Genomic DNA, 14,307 nt, shown 5'->3' with positions numbered 1-14,307 from the left:
CGATGTGCTGTTTCTATTCCCCATTAAAAAAGAGACTAAAACACACATTAGGTAATACATAAAAATCACGAGCTGCGTAAATACATTTAGAAATAGAGTTAAAGTAATGTGCTGTTTTCTCTAGTGTTAAATTGTTTTTTTGTACACCTTGCTTTATATATATATATATATATATATATATATATTTTTTTTTTGAAGGAATTATTATGTTATTACCAGTATTTGTTTTATTTTATGTTAGCTATACTTGAACAATGGCAGTCCAACAACAAATTCTTAGATAGTGAAAGTATAATGTGGTTAAACATCCAGAAAATTGTTCTTTATGCATTTATTTATTTGGAATGCTACCAATAAAGACACTAAAACACATAAAATACATAAAAACCCACAAAGAACTAAAACCATAACACTTTCATAGGAATAAAAGATAATAAATGAGAAGCGCATTTTTATGTGCTTCTCTAGTTCCACATTCAACAGATACACAGGCCCAAGGGAGAAAAGCAGGGTTCTTGTTTGGCTGGATGCTACGTTGTAAGTCTTTATTATATCACAGGATTAACAAACACTAATCTGTGTAAAGGAGTTATGTGGTCAGTTGTTGTGCTGTGTTTTCTGTATTCTTCGCCTGCTTCCTTACATGCTGCAGTCCGGATTTTTAACTGTCCATCTGCATATAATTTACCTACCGCACCTTATTTGCTTTATTACCGTTCTCCAGGTAAAACTCTGCTCTTGTCATGGTTTCTCTTTTGAAGTGTGGGTGTGTTTACATGTATGACAGCAGAAGCACCCCTGGCACAGGATAATCTGACACAAACCATTAACAGTGCTGATGAAAATAATTGATTTGCAAGCGTGGGGAGGATGACGAGTGTATCATGTAACGTAGGCACAGTTATGAAATGAGGAGAAGAGAGAGATTATGGTAAGTAGGTTAGTGGAGCAACACAGAGCTTTCACACCCCTCCCTCTCTTGTCTTTCTAGTGTGTAACGTGGTGAGTCTCCCTCTGTCTTTTTCCACTGTGAACACCATTGTCCCGGATCCCATCAGCATGTACTTTCTTTTAACACTACCTATGCATGGTTTATGTTCATATCCCTCTCAGGCTCAATGGCTTGTGTACATATAAGGTGTTTTTTCTATAGGTTCTGCAACTCCTCAAAACAAAAACCAAAAGAAAAAGAAAACAGTAGTGTAGTGTGTTTTCTGAATGCACAGTTTAAAAATACAATGCTGGGAAAGGGCTATATGAACGATAAGCTTTATTATATTCAGCAGCTGTAAACTTCCTTTTCCTCCCATTTTGGTGGTTGTGTCAGTCTGATTGTTTCCTTCCTGATCCTCATCTGCCATCTTTCACATGTTATCTTGTGTCCCTGTGTCGCTGTGAAGCAGCCACACACATCCATCCGGTGTTTGCCTGCGACGTCACTGACCTCCTGACCCTGAATCTTATGTAACCATGGCAATACCCAAATTAGAACATGGAGCATGGTAAGAAGGAGGTGCTTAGAGCTTCACATACGGGCACGTAGCTCTCAACCGGCTTTCCAGATTAAGGCAGATGGAATAAACGCGCTTGTGCATGTGTACATGCACGGTTCATATGAAACAGAAAGCCAAAGATCAAATCAAACACCTTCATCACAAGCTGCTGTAGCGGTGATCACATATTTGGAAGTCTTCTCTGCACTCTCTAAGTGTGGAGAATGAACACAATAAAAATTTAACAGCTCAAACTGGCCTCCTGCCCACACGGCATAAAGTCCAGTATACTGAGAGGATTATTTTAGGATCCTGGCTCTGGCTTCCATAATCCTCTCTCCTCTCCTCACCCTCATCCTGCTAAACCCTCTCCCTTCTCCTCTTTCAAATGCCCACTAATCTCTCTCACTTGGACTCTCTGTATGGCTGGCTATGTCATCTGGTTTGTACCTTTACCTGCACTAGGTTCACATCATTAGGTCAGTGTGCCAAACTACAAGGTAGCCCTTTCATTTCCTTGTGTTACACCTTCTAGTTTTTACTTTGATCTTCTCCTGAGAAATAGCCCAGCTAGTGCTTCATTTGTGCTTAAAGTCAGCTTTTCAGACGGGGTTAGGTTGCAGGTTCAATATGAAAACAAAGGTTTTGTGCCACAAACCCCACAGCCAAAAACTGTGATTTGCCATTAAATCTCCTGGACCTGCATTCCTAGATGGACAGCTTGAATATGTGTTTTTGATTAAAGGTTCAGATGTGCTGCAGCTTTCAACTGTATCGCAAAACCCTTACAACTGTACACTACAATAGCTGAAGGTCAGCTGAGTACAGCTGAAAGCTCTGTACATTAAGTGAGATATTATAGTTGTGATTAAATGTTGTGCTGGCAATGAGATCTTCAATAACAACATCTATCCATCTAAAGAGAGGACAGGACTGCAGTAAGTATGCGTATCATTATCACTGACATTCTGATGTACAGCAAACGTTATTGGTGTAAGAGGAGAATGAAGCTAAATGAAGGTGCTTCAATCCTGCATTCTTTAAAACTGACCACTTGTTGCAAAGAGGAATACCAATTTATTAGTATTTTTCTCCTGCTCAGCATCATCGTAATGATGCAACTTTATGGTCTCATTTAAAAAACATGAAATAGAATAAGATAAAACCTCAAGATCCACAAATCATTGGGTAACATTGTGCTGGCCATGTGCACCACATGTCTAGATGTAAAGGATAAAGTGTTAAAGTGTTACAAAAATGTCTTGAAAAATCAAGAGAGACAAAAATAATCTGAGTTCAAGCACAAACTTCCATGAGCTACAAATTATATCTGCCTGAGCTCATGAGTCAAACAAACACAGAAGCAGCAAACTGGAGTGTCCTTCACTTCACTTTTAACTTGTCCTCCCTCAGCAGCTGCTGATACAAGAGATGAGTCTGAATTTATCACCCTCAGGTGCACATTTGCTTCACATCCTGTCATCGGGAGTCATGCTGTTTATTTGGTCTTGACAGGCAATATTTAAACAATAGGCATCCAATTAAATCTGACATTTAACGTGGTGTAGTTGTCCCTGCTGCTTCCGTGCACACAGCTTGTCCTGTTGTCTGTCAATAACGCTCTGCTTCCATCCAGATATTATTGCGTCTAACAATCATGGCAGGAAGATGCGACCGCCGGCATTTTGTGAGCTGTGGCAGCTAGGGGGTTTGATAAAAGGATAAAGGAATAAACATCAATTTAGACAGCCTAATAGATAATTCTGGGACCCAGATGAGATTATGGCAGAGATTATGTCTGTGCGAGATAAAAAAAACAATGGAGTCTTGGAGGAATATTAAATAAGGACGGATCTGGATTGCAGCCTAGTGAGCTCGTGTTTATCTTCTCAGGATAATATGACTGATCCAGGCTCATGTATTCAGTGTGAAACGGTGGGTAAATCAGTGTTTTTACGTATCAATTGACAGTTACAGGTGTATTGATTTCCAGTCACAGTGTGGCTCAAAACTTTTTTTATGTCCCTTCTTTTTATAGTCTAACAATGCATTTTAATCAACTACTCACTGGCCATCAGTGTTTAAGACCTGAATGATTATAACATCTTAGCTCATTCCTTCCATCTGCTGTTATGTTTCCCTCCCTCCCCTTCAATGCTAATTAACAGCTAATCTGCTCCACATTTCCATGGAGAAAAAAAGATGTCATCATTCTTTCTTGCACTCATGGGAATGAAACAAATCTCTGCTTTGACAACATCATAATGGTCTGTACAAGTCTTTGCAAGCCTTTGTGTGTCCAGTTTTCTGAGGCCATCACATACCATTCATACAAAGAAAAGGCTCAGAATTGCTCAATAATATGTCATTTGTCAGACCAAACACAGATCAGTGTAAAAACAGGCTAACTATATGTACAGCCTGAACATAGGGTCTCAGATTAGGAGAGTATGTGTGCTTTGAGTGTGGAAATTCATTACAGATTCTCAATGAAAGAGAAGATATTATGCATTTAAGGATGAGCATGTCCTGAAAAATAGAAATCATTGCAGTACATGGTTTAAATATTTTATCAACTGAGCAAACAGCAACAGAGAAACAATAAGAAGAAACACAGTGAAACGCACATTGAAAGCTAAGCCGATGTCCCAACAATCTGAAGATGATACTGAAAGGAGATCTGCTGTTTCCAGCACTCGCTTCCATGACAACAGCCTTGCAGGGCCCCCGACCCCATGGCTTGTCTGTAATGAATCATATGTCCTGAAGGTGAGGCAACACCCACAAAAAAGCACATCTGTGAAACGCCAAGCCTCACACATACTGTACATGCAAACGCATGGCGAATGGCTGTCTACAAATACATACCCAGGCATGTTCGCCTCTCATGTCATATCAGATTTCAGAGATTCCTGTTTACCTCTAGCAGCAGTGGAGTCAGAAAAAAAACACTTGTTTACACCAAGAGGATTGTTTTTCAGCTTAGCAAGGGGCAAAGTGGACTGCACTTCAACCACAACAGCAGTTCACAGACCACTGCTGAATAATGACCAACACTGATTACTACATTTTCTGTGTGCATATATAGTGTATATGTGTGTGCCTGTCTCCATGTATTCCTGTGTTTGTGTCACTGAGTCGCACAGGCGGGCTTGTATGCAATCCATATTCACTCGACAGCTGTTCGGAGAAAGAAAATATGTCTGTATGTCGACACACCTTCCAAGGGACCAGTGGAGCACCTACAACCCTCTTTACTATGTTAACCCAGAAAATTTGTGACTGCTGTTTTTTAATGGCCAGTCGTGTTTTGGTCTGACTGATCAGACAATTCGAGGAAAGTTGCAATTTTCACACATGCTTGAAGGATCATAAATTATGCCCTGGGATGCTCTGCATTCTTGTGGCAAAAAAAGTGTTTGACACATAATGTTTTACTCAAGTGCCATACAGGGCTGACCCACTGCACCATCTTTCTCAGCCTTCAGTTCTCTCTCACACACTTATTAATCTATTCACACAATGTGTTTTTACATGATACTTCTTGCACTGCTTTTACTGTATTTCAGCATTTGATGTATTAAAGACAAAAAAAAGTTATTTTATAGGTGCTCTTCACAAATCTTTCAGGACTCGGGGGTGCATAGTCATTGTGCACCTGCGGTCTAGGTCACTGATGTAGAAAATATCACTTGCTTCCCCCCAATGATTCTGCCACCAGCCTCATCCCAAACCATTTCAGGTGGGGTGGCCAGATTATCTGATCATTCTGCTTCTTGGTCTAACATATCATACAGAGCCCAAAGGTGCGTTCTGTCCATTGTCCTGCAGACAAACAAGTGGTTATCCCACTAAGCTGAAAACAGGTGTGTTGCACCAATATGCCGTGGCAGCCGTGCTGGTCACATCACAGAGAAGGTTAAGCGCAAAGCCGCCTGAACAATCACACCTCTGCCTCCATGCTTTACAGATGGAACCACATGTACAAATACCATCTGTTTACCAAGACATGAAGGCTCAAACCAGGCTTTCAAATCATTTAGCAGTTCTCTTCTTATTTGTCTCTCTCGTTTGATGTTTCTTCTCCACAATAGGCTAATTCATACAGTCTTCTCTACATACAGCACCATACAGCATGTGATGGTTTCTGCTTTAAACGTCATAAGTCTTAAAGGTAGGGTAGGAGATTTTGAAAACTCAGTGAGAGTTAGCCAGATTTTGAAAGTAAACACACGCCCCTTTCTCTTGGAGTTCACCCCGAAGCCACGCCTCCCAACCAGTCTGTGACTTTGGCCATCATGCACGCACCTCTCTGGTGCGCTTAATATTCTTTGTTTTAAAGCGAAACTGCCGATCAATTGGTTGCTATCGGATTGTAAAGAGAAGTTACACTAATTTAACAAAAAGTGCATCAGAATGAAATCTCCTACCCTACCTTTAATTTTTTAAATCATAAAGTACAGATACTCATTTCTCTGTTTAAGCTTAGAATGTGCCATATTTTGTATGACTGCAGCATTGTTGCCTCAAGAGGCTGGTTAATGCACAGAAGATCATCCAAAGGCAAAAGAGGTAACTTAAAAGAGGCATTCTTTATTGATTTTTCTTACACAACAAAACCATGTCCAAGCTTTTGACTGGTAAAGGCAGACAAATAAAAACAATGGGTTATACATTCATAGCTGAAGGCCCCTCTTACACATTCACTCTTGGCGCCACAAGACCACTGAGCCGTCCTCATCTTTGGGAGGAGGCAGTAGTCTGATGAGGAGAGGCCAAATCAGGGGAATCAACAGAATGGGTCTTGGATGAAGTCAAATGTGAAAAATCCTTCTTCTTGTCAGTTTCCCACGCAAAATCCAATTATCTCCCATAGCTGTCTCCAAGATCAACGATGTAGACCCCTGTCATAGTGTGACTCTTTTCCAAGTAGTCCACCTGCAGCCCTCCCCATAAATTGCAGAAAATGGAGGTCCTCACATTGTCTCCAGGCATTACCGTTTTGTATTGTTCTTAAGTTGTGTTTGTGAAGTGGCTTTATCACCAATAAGTTATGACAAATTGATGATCACAAACATGGTTTGCCAAATCTGCTCCTCTATGGGTCCAAAGAGTTTCAATGCATTACTGCAGAGACCTAACTGCATGGCTGTGTTCATAGGAAACTCAGAATCAGAAAAACTTTATTAATCGCAGGGGGATTACATTCCAGGTGCTCCCAGCATGATCAGAAATAATAATATAGCAGGTTAGAAATATAAAACAGGGTATAGAAGTCAAGTATCAGTTAAGTAACAACATACTATTGAAATACCATATAAAGTCTAAACTTGAGAGTTTTTGTGCAATCACCTATAAAGGTGAACGGTGCTTGCATTTCCTTCTACCTCAGGCCAAAAACATATCAATCATTAGCCTACTTGTAAGTTCGGACAGTTAAAAACAAATCGCCTTAAATGTGCCAACTCAAGAGAGAAACACATCTAAATCACAGGCCTCTCAAATAACCTTTTAACTGCACGAGCCCTGGTGTGAGACCTTGATGGCCTCTCAGTTGTCAAGGTTGTGTCCTTAATTCCTGCCGTGTTGTTAAAAGGTGTATTAAGATGGCGGGTTGTGTGCGGGCCAACATGCTGTTGAGGATTTACTTATCCCTGATGAAATCAGTCTGATATGCCATTTGTTTCTGACCTATTTACCAATGCATGACCCATGTATACTTGAACACATGAGCAGGTATGAGCTGCACACACACACACACTAAACAGATCATCAGACCACATCTTGGCTACTGTCTAAGAACAAAGTTGGGGTCTAAAATCATAGCCCTACTTAAGTTGTTGACACATGGAAGATTTTTCTCTGTCCTTTCTTTGCTCTCTTCAGAAAATTAAAGCACTTATCTGCCAGTGTAAGAAAATTAAAGCTATTTTTATACAAGCCTTTTTTGTTTAATTGCATCTTCTAGCTTGTCTGTCTTTTCTGAGAATTCCATTCTTCTCTTCAGTGGCCTACTTCTTAATTTCCATCTATCAGTCCCTTATTTCACCTCCATTCATGAGCCTGCAGGCACTCAGGGGTCCTGTCAGTTCATCCAGTTATCCTCATGCCTTCCACTTGTATTTCTTGGAAATCACTCTCTGCTGTTTTTCTCAGTGTTGTTAAAATCCAACAAAAATCATGTTTTTTGGCCCCTTTTTGTGTGTTGAATAAAATGACCCCTTTCTTATGGTACTTTCTTGGTAATGTGTGTTTAGATGGGTGAATGCACAGTTCTAAACTTAACAGTATTAGATCATTAAGTTTGGGCTCAGAAGGACAGAAATGTCCTATAACTCACTGCAGAGAAACAACGACCCCTGGTGACAAGATGTGTAGCGGCTGCTCAGTCTTCTTGCATAACATAGCTGCAGCCCTCGCTCTGGCACAGCTGCTTTCAACATCAGATGTAAATGAGATCACATCGAGCTCAGTGATTATAATGAAAGCATTATAATTCTATTCATGTGTGTTTGAACCCTCAGGCATTAATATCCCTCTAAGCCAGATTAATCAGTTGAACACACAATTAAAGTCGCTCTTATTATGCAACTGCTCTGGTGGAGAAAGCTCGGCGCACAGCTTTACAGGTTGTTGTTGTGCCCTCAGGCATCTCTGTTAAACAATTGTACTGTATTTGATTTTTTCCAAATTTGACATTGTGACATTTTGAAGTAATTTAGTCTTCTCTGCAAAATCACTTGCGCAGAAAAGGCAGCACAATAAATCCCTGCTGTCCTTATGACTGTAAGGCACACGAGAGGAAATACAAGACTGCACTGGAACATGTTCTGACACTAATGTACACACACACACACACACACACACACAAAGAAACTAAACCAAGACCGTAAATCTAACCTGACAGCATTGAATGCAATACTAATATCTAACAGAGCTACATGTTTATAATATCTAGCTCTCTCAGTTTACAGAATAGCCTAATCCATTGCTGGTTGATTTTTTGGAGGGTGAGAATAACTATGATAACGAAGAAGGTGAAGCACAATTAAACTGGTATATGAATAATTATGCACATTCTTTATGTAGTAATGTCTTTCAAGAAACAGCACAGCTGAGTACTGATGATAAGGCTGTTTTCTGTGGTCACTGTCAGATTAAGTGATACTAAAAAGCCTCCTCTATTCAACTTCACTAAATGTGAGAGCAGAGAGGTTGCATTCAAAGGTGTCATTAATCTGATCAAGATTTTTTCAAAGTGTGAATTATCCACTCCATGGACTTTTCACTCCACTCACTCATACATGCATATGCTCACATGCACAAATGTATCCACAAATCAGCTCAACCTTTGTCTCCTGACAGCCAGCCATTACACAGCGAGGTTACTGCACTAACTCTGCCTGTAGGTGTGCCTACAGGCTCAGGAAAGTCCCAGGATTCTCTTCAGAAGTAGTAACAAATACACAGAGAACCTTCCACTTCTCCTCAAAGACAATTACCGTATATACATAATACATATGGTACAAAATATGATAAAAAGACATCTTCTTCCCTGTTTTTTTTCACCATATGTTGTTGTGTCTCTGCCACTATCCTCAGCTTTGGCAAACTGCTGCCCTATGACAGGAATGTCTCCACATACACCAGATTTAACCCTCTGGTATGCTGTGAAAGACAAAGATTTGCCTGAAACTGATCATGCTCAGTCTTAGTCATCCTTGTGTTTGTAATACATATAGCCTAGTCTTTTTAACTAAGGATGAGAAATCAAATGGAATAGGTTACCAGTAACAGAGTACAGTCTGTTATCTGAAGTGAACTCTAACCAAAAAAATCCCCAAAAATTTTAGGTCACATTTAATTTGTACACTCACAATACTTGGTGAAAAGTGATAAGGGGGTCAGTAACAGGTGAGACACCAGGTGAAGAAATTAATGGTGACAAAAGGCAGAGGTAAGGGGATAGGAAGGGAAGGCTGAGAAAAGTGGAGCAAGGAAAGGGAGGGAAGAAGACCTACAAAGAAACAAACACTGCATAGCTCCACCACACTACAGCTACATTATTATATTTACACTCATAAACAAGGTCATTCTACAGACAAAGAAATCACTGTGCTGCAATGTTATTGAATGTTTTATGTATGTAGGAGCCACTGTGTTCAGTTCAGATGTCTAGAGATGATTTTTGTTGTTTTTGCCGGTCTGTGACTAATGTGCACTCATTTATTATTATATAAATAAACCAATGTTTTATCGAAAACATCTTCAAACAGGGCATCCATCACTGCAATGTAAAAAAAATGACATAAAGAGAAATAAAGGAGGAAATAAAGATAAATATATATACAGTGCATATGATTGTCAATTGCTTAAATTGGATTGGAGAAATTTAGAGGTGGGTTTATCATTTCCTGCTCAATAACCTCACAGTAATATTCAGAGACATCCCCAGGAGCTTTAATTTAATCTTGGGCCAGATTCAATATAGGGAGACATTCAATGAGATCAGACATTTTATTATTTCTCTCTTGAGAGTTTAGGTAACCTGGGGAAAAGGAGAGGTCTTTTATTGTCACAGTGTGAACACTCACTGATGTTTAAAATAGTTTAGACAATCAAAATGAATTACCTTCAGTTGCTGTCCAGTAAAATCAAATTGGCTTCAAGCAACACACAGCACACCATGCGTGCAGCTTACCTTAATAATTAGTCTCCACAGCATTGTGTATGTATTACTTACCTCTCTCAGTGTGTAGGATTTCCCATTACATAACAAAGTATCGGTAAACAATCCCTAATTAGTGTGACCTGATGCAAATTGTGCTCAAGGTTGTAAATAATAGATCAAAGCCTGTCCTTGATGTAGACTCTGACCCACATCAGGATTTTCTAAATCTATGAAGTCAGCACATCTTTGTTTCCGGCATGTTAAGGACAGTTCACACGCACCTGGAAAACCTGTGACATTTGATTCATGTGTTTCTGAGAATAAATTCAATTTGTTTAAAAGAAATGTGGCTCAGCAGCATGTCAGCCTCGGAAAAAACGAGGACACAAACAAGGACACAAACAAGGCAACAAAGATAATGCTGTTTTCTGTCCTTTTCACAAACATTATGATTGTTCCACATCTTGTGATTGCAACTTGTGATCAGTTGTGCAATCTGTAGATAACAGCAATAACTGGATTACAGTCAGTCAAAGAGGGAAACACAGAGAGGGAGTTTTTATGTTATGAATAAACACTGTAGGTCACAATCACTTGTTTTTACTTACTTGACTATAATCACTAATGACTAAATGGCTTAATGAAAAAGTCTTATATTACTGAACATAAAGTACATGGGAGAAATGTACACCAATGCACACAAGCACACATAGCTGCTAATCCATCGTGGAGACCTTTTTTTCATGCAGTGTGATGTTTGAGGTGTGTTTACAGGAATAAAAGGACTGGGTGTTTTCGGAGTATTTGAACAAAAGCTGCTGAAAAATATGTGTTTGGGTCAGTTAATAAATGGAAACCTGTCAAAATAACACATATGGCTAAAACATAATAACTTACTGTAGTGTCATCATGTAATTCAAACTTTTTAAACGACTACATTTACAACAAATAGGGTTGTTTTCAAAGTTTAGAGAGTATTGTTTTAAACAGTGTGGGCCCCACACTATAAATAATTTGTCATTAATTTAATCTAGACCACGTTAGGTTTTACATTACCTTTCACACATAAGATAGTGATAATAGAACAGGCGTTATGTGTCTGACACAGGATGCGAACAGAAGGGGGAGTCTGCCCAAACCTGTTTTGTATTTATCTGAAGGTAAGAGTATATTTCCTTACACACAATGGAAGGCCGTGATCTTTTTCATCCTGTTATTTGTAACGCCTGGGACACTGATGAATGGAGCAGTGCAAAGGGTGATAATGACACATTATAATGGAGACACCATGTTTGTACAAACATATTGTGTATAATTTGATCACGCCCAGCCTGAGATGTACACACCGGATAAAGGTGGAAAACACACATTCTCGTCATCTCTCTTTTTCTCATGTCAGGAGGCCACAAGTACAACGCATGTTACTGCTGACTGCAGATTAAAGACAAATGCACCTTCTATTATGTCACCCCCTCCTGTTACATTTACAAAGAGCCAGGCTAGCAGTTTCCTGTCTTCATGCTAAGCTAACACACTGCAGCTACAAATTTAACGTAAGGACATTCAGTAATGGGTATTGATTCTCTAGGTTTGCATCAAGAAATAAACACCTGTCTTCCAAAATGTGCACACTATCCTTAAAAAAATAAAGCCCTCATAAAGCTCAAAGTGTCCTCAAACTGGTACTCACACACACACACACACACATAGAGAGGATCCAGGAAGTTTAGGATCCAGGTACAGACTCAGGGAGCTACACTGTCTGACTCAAATGTCTGGCGGTTCAGTGCTTGCTCACTCGTGTGAACGAGTCTGAAACAGGAAGCTGACTTAATGATGATATATAAGGCAGTAGCATGCTTCTAAGTAACACAGAACAAAGACATTCAGGCTTAATAACTATATCAATCCTGTGAATCAAAACCTAATTTGTTATGTACATGCTAAATATTCTGGATTAGTTTTACTTAGCATATCCTGCTGGGACATCTCCGTGTCTTAGGTTTGAACTCTTAGCTAAATCTAGACGCTCACACTGAATCGGACCTGACATTGAACAAATGGTGATGGGGTCAGAAGCAGAGTGCTCTGTATCAGTCCTGTCAGTCTCACTTTCAGTCTAGCATGTTGTTGGTGGACTGTGGTGAGACATGGCAGAAGATAAGACGTATCGCGGAGAATGATCTATAAAGGCTCGGACGAGGCTCAGTTTTCAATTAATTCAGCCCTCATTGTGTTACCGTTCATCCGAACTACAGCTAATCACCAGGACTGGACCTGACACACTGACACAAATACATCCACAACGCACGCACACATGCTCATCTGAAAGCTGCACTGAACTCAACTCACTAAGCAATGCATGTGATGTATTTACGTGTGAGTGTGTTTATGTGGAAAGTGAAAGAAAGCTACAATATTTTTGAGCTCACTGAATATATTTATAATGTCGAGAAAGCCAAGAACCTCAGATATAAAATGCTTTGAGCATGAACTTTTCCAGGTGTATTTGAGCACATCATAATGTTGAATAGTTTATTGGCAAGTCTGACCTGGATGTGTGGACAAACATACTAATATATGTTGTAACAACAGCACCAAGGACTCACTCCAAGTCTAGTCACAAACTTCAACATCTCGGCAAAGTGCATTCGACCTCTGAACCTGGTTTCCAGGGAGATGCCCGGTTGCCTCACCAACCCACTCAGCTGGATAAAAGCAGAGGTAATCTCAGCATCGCACAAAGCAAGTAAACACCTTTGTGTGCTAGAAAAAAGAGGGCAGTTTACTGGACAATGGTGAACAAGATTGAGGGAAAAAAATGAGTCTCCAATAAAGAAGGTACAACGCAACAGAAATGGGACAAGGGACCAGAACATACTGATTAAAAAGTTCTACTGTTCTACTGCCCCAATAAACTCTGACATCTGCCAGTTGTACATAACAGTGAATTCATACATGTGCTGTCCTACATAAACCTTTCATACATGCTGAAATGAATGAAATAATGACCTCTGTCAATGTTTCCATAGCATTGCCTTTTTTTCTCCTGTGCACTAGTGTGAACTAATGATATAATATTACAGTGCTTGATAATTGAACAATTTTGCTGTTAGTATTTTATGTCAAATTAGACATGGTTTGGAGCTGTGTGTGCCGTGGATACTTGGATACGTGGATAACCCAGCTCCTCTGTTCTGTCTGTCTCAGAGAAAATGATCAAACTGCTGCAATATAGTATTGCACAGTTAAAAGTGGAAAAGATGCAGACAATCTAACAACTATTTTTATGGGGATATGGCTTCATTATCTCAATTATTGTCATCATTTGTCTGTCGGAAGTGTCTGATGAAATTTTGTAGCTATTAAAGCTGCAATAATAGACACAGCAATTCTGCCTTCGCTGCACTTTGTCAGATATAATGGCCAGTACATTGGTCTAGCAGACAATTTAGTAATCATCTTCCTCAGAGTAAAACCTGATATTAGTATCTGTATATAAACTACAGGGTGGTTGTTGATATTTCAGAGGAGAGTGCAGAGAATGTGTAACACATCCAAAACAACTGCCATCAAGCATGAAAAGAGTTTATGGGTTCAAATCTGTGACTCTACACTGATGTCAGCCTCCTAACATGGTCAAATGAATATGATTCTGACGTAAGTATACTCGACCTTTATAATGTTTACAACACATCCTCACAACAAACAGGATATATCTGTAGTCAACAATTCACACAAACAAATAAATGACACATTCACTCAATAATTACACCCCCATTTATGACAGTTATGTTTACGATGAGTTGCCAAAATGAATGATGCAGATGTACAGATGACACAAACTTTGTGTGTGCAGGTTAGAGGGCTGGTTCTTCGCACTAAACAACATAATTAAATATTAGCTTTCCAATTATTTTTTCAAACAATTTCAAATTGTTCCATACATACTAGTCTTATTTAGGAAGCGCGCATTATTTAGCTTGTACACAGAAAACTAAATTATTTCCCAAACCAAAAACAACTATAAAATCCAAAGATTGCCAGGTCCAGTGTTGTACCGCCACCACTGTGTCTGACCTCTTTGTGTTATATGTCTCACCAAAGCAACATCTTTGTGACCAAAGTTTAGTTTCATCTGAC

This window comes from Parambassis ranga, chromosome 4 (assembly GCF_900634625.1).
Source record: "Parambassis ranga chromosome 4, fParRan2.1, whole genome shotgun sequence".
Classification (NCBI taxonomy): Eukaryota; Metazoa; Chordata; class Actinopteri; family Ambassidae; genus Parambassis; species Parambassis ranga.
This window is presented reverse-complemented; position numbering follows the sequence as displayed.